The 6,265-nt window shown below is 38.7% G+C and overlaps 1 long non-coding RNA gene across 1 annotated transcript in view; it reads right to left on the reverse strand.

Moving 5' to 3' along the window:
* The window catches only part of LOC138153091 (uncharacterized), a 70,456-nt gene extending 66,152 nt beyond the window's left edge, over positions 1-4,304 (reverse strand). Inside the window, exon 1 of the long non-coding RNA XR_011166289.1 lies at positions 4,195-4,304. This is a non-coding gene — a long non-coding RNA (uncharacterized lncRNA). The remainder of the gene's footprint in view (positions 1-4,194) is intronic.
* Positions 4,305-6,265: the final 1,961 nt, after the last annotated feature.

Raw genomic sequence — 6,265 nt, forward strand, 5'->3', positions numbered from 1 at the left:
TCTGTTGAACCTTAAGACAAACCTGGGAGAAAGGTGCTGTTGTTATTCCCATTTTACAGATAGCGAAATTGAGGCTGAGAGGCTAAGTGACTTGCCCATGGTTATACTGATAATATATGAGGATAAATTTAAATCTGAGTCTTTTTGATTCCAAATCCAAAAAAATCTATCCTTTGTACCAAACTGCCTATGAAATATGGACAGATTTCTGCCAGAAAGAATATGTATCCCCTTCCTCTCCTTAATCAACTGAATTAACAATTGACTCACTTCATCTGTCACTCGGCTTTTTCATGATTTTTATCGCAATCTAGTTTGGAGCAATCTAGTTTGGAACACATTCTGTCCATTTCGTCATCGGATAATACTGTTTTTTTTTTTTTCATAAAAAAACAAAGCAAACACTTCATCTCTTTAATTTCAGAATACAATCTCTGGACTTTCTGTTGCTGAGACCTATTCCCACTACAATACAAGGAGTTTCCATTCACTAAGAAATCTAGGTCATGGTTAAGAAGTATTCCATAATAGCTATCTGAGCTTCTGTTTTGTTTGCATGACTCTTAGGGTTTATATTGCTTCAGGATTAACCTCTAATCACAAGTCTCCTACAAGTTTAAAAGCACAGGTAATGACATGGAAGTTCTATGGTCAATAATGGGTCAAGAGGGAGGCTGGGGCTGGACAGAGGCTAAGGACTAAGGGTACCATTGGGGACCATGATTGGAAAGGAAGACGCTCTGGTCTGGCTGCAAATCGATACTTCTAGTCCCATTAATGTGAGAGAGAATTTGACTGGGAAATTTTGCCAGGTACACTATGTAAGTGGATACCACTTAGATTTTCTAGGTTAGCCTTCTCTTAGTAAATGACACCTGTGTAAATTCAGCTTATTCATTCAACAAATATTTAATGAGCTATGTGAGGTAGTGGAAACAGTGCTGGATATGGTTCCCAGAACACTCAGGAGACCTGGGTTCTAACGTGGACTCTTGCAATGAATAGGCAGAGTTTTAAACAAATCATTTTATAATTTCTCTGGGCCTCAGTTTCCTGAACTGGAAAATAAAAGAGGGGGGGGGTGAGGACATTTGATGGTCTCCAAGTTTCCTTTCAGCTCTACATTCTATGATTTTGTGACTAGAGATAATAAATAAGTTTGTGTCTAATTACTCACTAACTCAAATCAATCAGAATTTATTAAATGCCTACTATATGCCAGGAACTGGGCTAGGTACTAAGAACATAAACACAAAAAAATTTTTTAAAACTTTACTTATAAGGAATTTACATTATTTTGGAGGAGACAAGTATGTGCCTAACTATATATGAAATATATGAAGACACATAAATATATATCAAGAAGTTAAATAAAAGGTAATTTGGGAAGGGAACACTAGCATTTGGAAGAATCAGGAAAGGTTCCATGAAGAAGATTGTGCTTGAGCTACATCTTAAAGGAAAGGACCCTATGAAGCAGAAATAAGGTACTAGTTCATTCTAGGACTGTGAGACAGCTGGTGCAAAGACTTGGAGGTGTGAAATACGGAATAGTGTGTAAGGAACACAGAGGTTAGTTTACCTGGATCACCAAGTATAAGGTGGGGATAGAGAGAAGTGACCCCAAATGAGGCTGGAAAGATAGGATGGACTCCAAAAATTCTTTAAATGCTGAACCAAGGAGTTTATGTTTTATCCTAGACACAATAGGAAGTCATTGGAGTGGATAAAGTAAAGGAATCTATTTGATCAGAACGTATTTAAGGAAAATGACTTTAGAGCAGGGCATAAAATGGCCTGGAATAATGAGAAATGAGGTAAGGAGATAAATTAGAAGGCTGTTGCAGTAAACTAGGTGAAAGGTAATGAGAGCCTGCGTTGAAGAGGAAGTTGTGTGAGTGGAGAGAAGGGGGCATGTGGGTAGAAATGGCAAGATCTGGTAACAGGTTGTTTATGTAGGATGAGGGAGAGTGAAGGGTCCAGGATAATACTAAGGTTACTCTGTTATGTTGAATTTTCCTTTATTCTTTGTATTTCCACAGTGGAAAAAATACTGGCTTTGAAAGTCAAAATACCTGGGATCAAATCACACCCATGACATTTACGAGTTGTGTGACCTTGGGCAAGTCCCAAACTCCGTGTTGCTCAGTTACCTTCTGGTTAAAATGGAGAGGTTGGACCAAATGACCCCCAAAGACTCTTCCAACTCTATCTCTATGAAAATACGTTAAAAACACATACTGTGACAAGGAATAAAGTCTTCCTTTTTCTTTTCCTCAGAGCATCTGCCAACATCTAGAGATGTGCATGTCTTGGGATTAAAAAGAAGGAAAAAAAAACAGTGCAGAAAAAAATATATATTTCTTTCTTTCTTTTCTAAAGGAGACATATCTGTGACTTTCCTCCTTTTCTAGATTTCTTGTACCTTACTTTCCCCCATGAACACTAGGATTCAATAACTCTGGCCTCCTTCCTGATCCTCATACAAGTCAATTCATCCCCTAGCTCTGGATATTTTTACTAGCTGCTCTCTATGCCTAGAAGCTTTCTCCCTCTTCATGTCTGCTTCCTGGCTTCCCTGGATTCCTTGAAGTTGCAGCCCAAATCTTCTATAAGAATCCTTTCCTTTTCCTTCTTCTTGATGTTAGTTACTGCTCTCTGAGATTACCTCTACTTTATCTTGTATATATTTTATTTGCATTGAGAGAAAAAACTGTTTTTGTCTTTCTTTACATTTTCCTTTATATCCAGGCAGCTAGGTGGCATAGTGGATAGAGCACAAGCCCTAATGTTAGGACAACCTGAGTTGAAATCTGGTCTCAGATACTTGCTAGCTGTGTGACCCTGGGCAAGTCACTTAACCCTGTTTGCCTCAGTTTCTTCATCTGTAAAATGAGCTGGAGAAGGAAATGCCAAGTCATTCTAATAGAAAACCCCAAATAGGCCATAGAGATTTGGATGTCATTGAAATAACTCAGCAATAACAATAGCCAGACACCGTGATGACACATGGTGCAAACTTATTGTTTGCTGATTTGACATGACCACTGAAACTGAAATGGATTGATGAGAAGCTTTCTTAGAAATCTGGCAGATAACATATCATTACTATTGAATGGAAGAATGAACAAACTAGTTTAGATGGGAAAAGACGACAACTGCTGTGTGACTCCTTGCTTTCAATTCTTCTGCAAAACTAGGCAAACAATTATAAAGTCAAAGTCACCTCCCTCCATAAGGGGTTTTATAATCACATTGTTTACTCATTATAACAAGACTCAACTACAAAATCATGCAACCCTCCATTAATTCCACTCAGCTGATCATTCACTTAAATCTTAACATTCATTTATCATCATAACATGGGTGTTGTTGAAATAACTATCCTCTACCATAATATTTTCCCTAAAATTGTGTTTTTATGGAATTAATTAATATGATAGGTGCTAGTATAAAGGATGGTAAGACCTTTAAAATGTATGTCATGTACTGTTCTAGGTGCCAGAGGATACAGGAGCCTGAAATCTGGTGCCAAGAAGTAGGAGTGCTTCTACTTCAGAGCTTAGCACCTGGCACATAGTACGCACTTGATAAATGATTATTGATTTATTGATTAGTTGAAGAAAAATAAAGAAATGGGAAGATATCAAATTGGTTGATTTTATTTATATATTAGCCAAATGTCATTTCCTTGAGGGTATGGACTGTCTTACTTTCTCATTCGTATCCTCTGGCACCTAAAACAGTACATGACATACATTGATTATCTGATTACTTCAAAGTGTTGCCTCAGGCCATCCCTGTGTACAAGTAAGGGAAAGGAACTGTCCCCCACCCTCACCCCAGTCCTTCCTTCTTGCACTGACTATCCCACTGCTTCCAGAACAGAAAATTCACAGTAATAATATCAACATAGGTTAACTATATCATCTCTATAGGCTGTTGCAGGCTAGTATGATACTCTCATTACCACTGATATAATTTTTTCTATGGGAAAATATGTTCCAAGTTCCAAACAACAGACTTAGAAACATGCTTTCAGGACACAAACTATGGATCATCTGATTATGCTCACATACTTTTATGTTCTAGTTAAAAACACAGCAAGTGAAACTCACTGATAATCCAGCATTAGTTATTTCTGGGAGGAAACAAAATGAAGAGATCAATAAGAAATCTTTCCAGAATGCTTACATTTGTCAGATGAATTTTCTTCTCTACCATGGAAAATTGTAAAGGAGGCAATATGTCTATGGTAAGTTAGGCATGATTCAGAATGGTCCCTGGTAGCTCAAGTCTAATACTGGAATAAAATGAGACATTTGTAGACCAACAGTTAACAAAAGAAGTGTTACTTCATCACAGCACAGAAAAGATGTTCAACAAAGATACAACCCTTTGCTTACATAGATTGAGCCCCCCCTACCCCCTCCCTGGCCTCCATATGAGAATTGGTCTTGTCAGCAAGGCAAGATTTAGTGTCACCAGTAGTCTTAGGACATCCATCAAACCTAAAGGAGCCTGGATCCATTTGGATAAGTTTTTTAATGCCCTTATATAACCAGGAAACCATGTCAATATGGCCTGAAGCTACCAAAAACTTTATCAACAGCTAGGCAGCTTGAGACAGTCCCCCACACCAACAACATTTTGGGGACAACTTTCTTGCCTTTTAGGAAATGAATTAGCCCAATCTAGCACAAAGAAGGGGAGAGGGAATCCTAGTAAGTAGTGATCTAATTTCAGTGTAGACAAACTGATTCCATGCATGGTTCAAGGAACATCTAAGTAATTATTGTCTAATCTTCAAACCTTTGATCTATATTCCTTTACAAATGACTCTTGCATTTATCTCATGCAATCCCTACCCTGATCCCCCATTTCCCTTATGTACATAAACATTAAAAGAGTTTGTTTTTTCTATCATGCCTTTGAAGCATGTCACTATACCTACTTTAGATCTTACAACACCTTTTAGCCCTAGGTAAATATTATCATTTACTTTTTATAGACTGGTAAACTGAGTCACGAGGTGGATGAGTGACATGCCCCAGAGGGTACCTTAGTAAGAAAGCAGTAGAACCAGGAGTAAAACTGGGGTGTCAGGTTCCATTGAGTTCCAATTCTCTCTTCCCCTCCTATTTACATCTCAAACCACACAACCTTGAAGACCTACAAGTGGTTTTCTTTCTCTTTATGAAAAATTTGTTTGGTACTAGCTAACACACAAGGTTTGAATAGGCTTCCTCCAGGCACAATTAAAATCATAAACAACTCGTTTTGTTAGTTGATGTAACACCACATAATGTGAAGTCAATGTTCAATTAGTTCCCAGTGCCTAGAAAGACTTAATGCCTGTTTGATAAGCATTCTGAGATGAAAACAGGATAAAGACATGTATTTTAGGTCATTAGTCAGCGGAGTAGGGGAGATAGGGAGCAACGTGAACTTAAAAAAGATTAATATCGTGAGAAAGGCATTTTACATGTGTTAGTGGAAGAAAAGAAGAACCTCGAGACTGTTTGAATCTTTACCTGCCATAAATCTTAGCACTATAAAAAAAAGTCTGGCTACCCAGAGAGGGGAAAAACCATGCCCACCTACAGGTGAGTAGACCTGTCCTCTGCTCCACTGCTAAACAGAGTGGCATTCAAGCAATGGCATTACTCTCCCTGGTACTTCTACTGGTCGCAAGTAAACACCAAACTATATGCTTTCTAGAGCTGAAGAGCCAGGAAGCAGTCGGTTGTAGCTACTACATGACAAGATGGCGCTCATCCCCTAAGGAGGAGAAGTTATTTCTCTGACTAATAGAAGGGTGAATTGGATGCCTCGAGAAGCCTGATATTACAGTGATACTAGAGTGGCTTGCCATTTCCTTCTCCATCTCATTTGACAGATGAGTGAACTGAGGCGAAAAAGATTAAGTGATTTGTCCAGGGTCACACAGCTGGTAAGTATCTGAAGCTGTATTAGAATTCTGGTCATTCTGACTCTGGGCCTGGCACTCTATCTACTGTGCTACTTACCTGCCCCACTCATTCAGTAGTCTGACTCTTTGTGGTATCATGGATCATAGCACATTGATACTGTCCCTGGGATTTTCTTGGCAAAGATACTGGAGGGTTTGCTATTTCCTTCTCCGATGGATTAAGACAAACAGAGGTTAAGTGACTTGCTCAGGGTCACACAGCTAGTAAGTGCCTGAGGCTGGATTTGCACTCAGGTCTTCCTGACTGCAGGACATGTGTTCTTTCCACTAAAC

Source organism: Petaurus breviceps, unplaced genomic scaffold (assembly GCF_028583685.1).
Source record: "Petaurus breviceps papuanus isolate PSGF00001 unplaced genomic scaffold, PetGlider_PUasm1.0 90977, whole genome shotgun sequence".
In the NCBI taxonomy this organism is placed as follows: domain Eukaryota; kingdom Metazoa; phylum Chordata; class Mammalia; order Diprotodontia; family Petauridae; genus Petaurus; species Petaurus breviceps.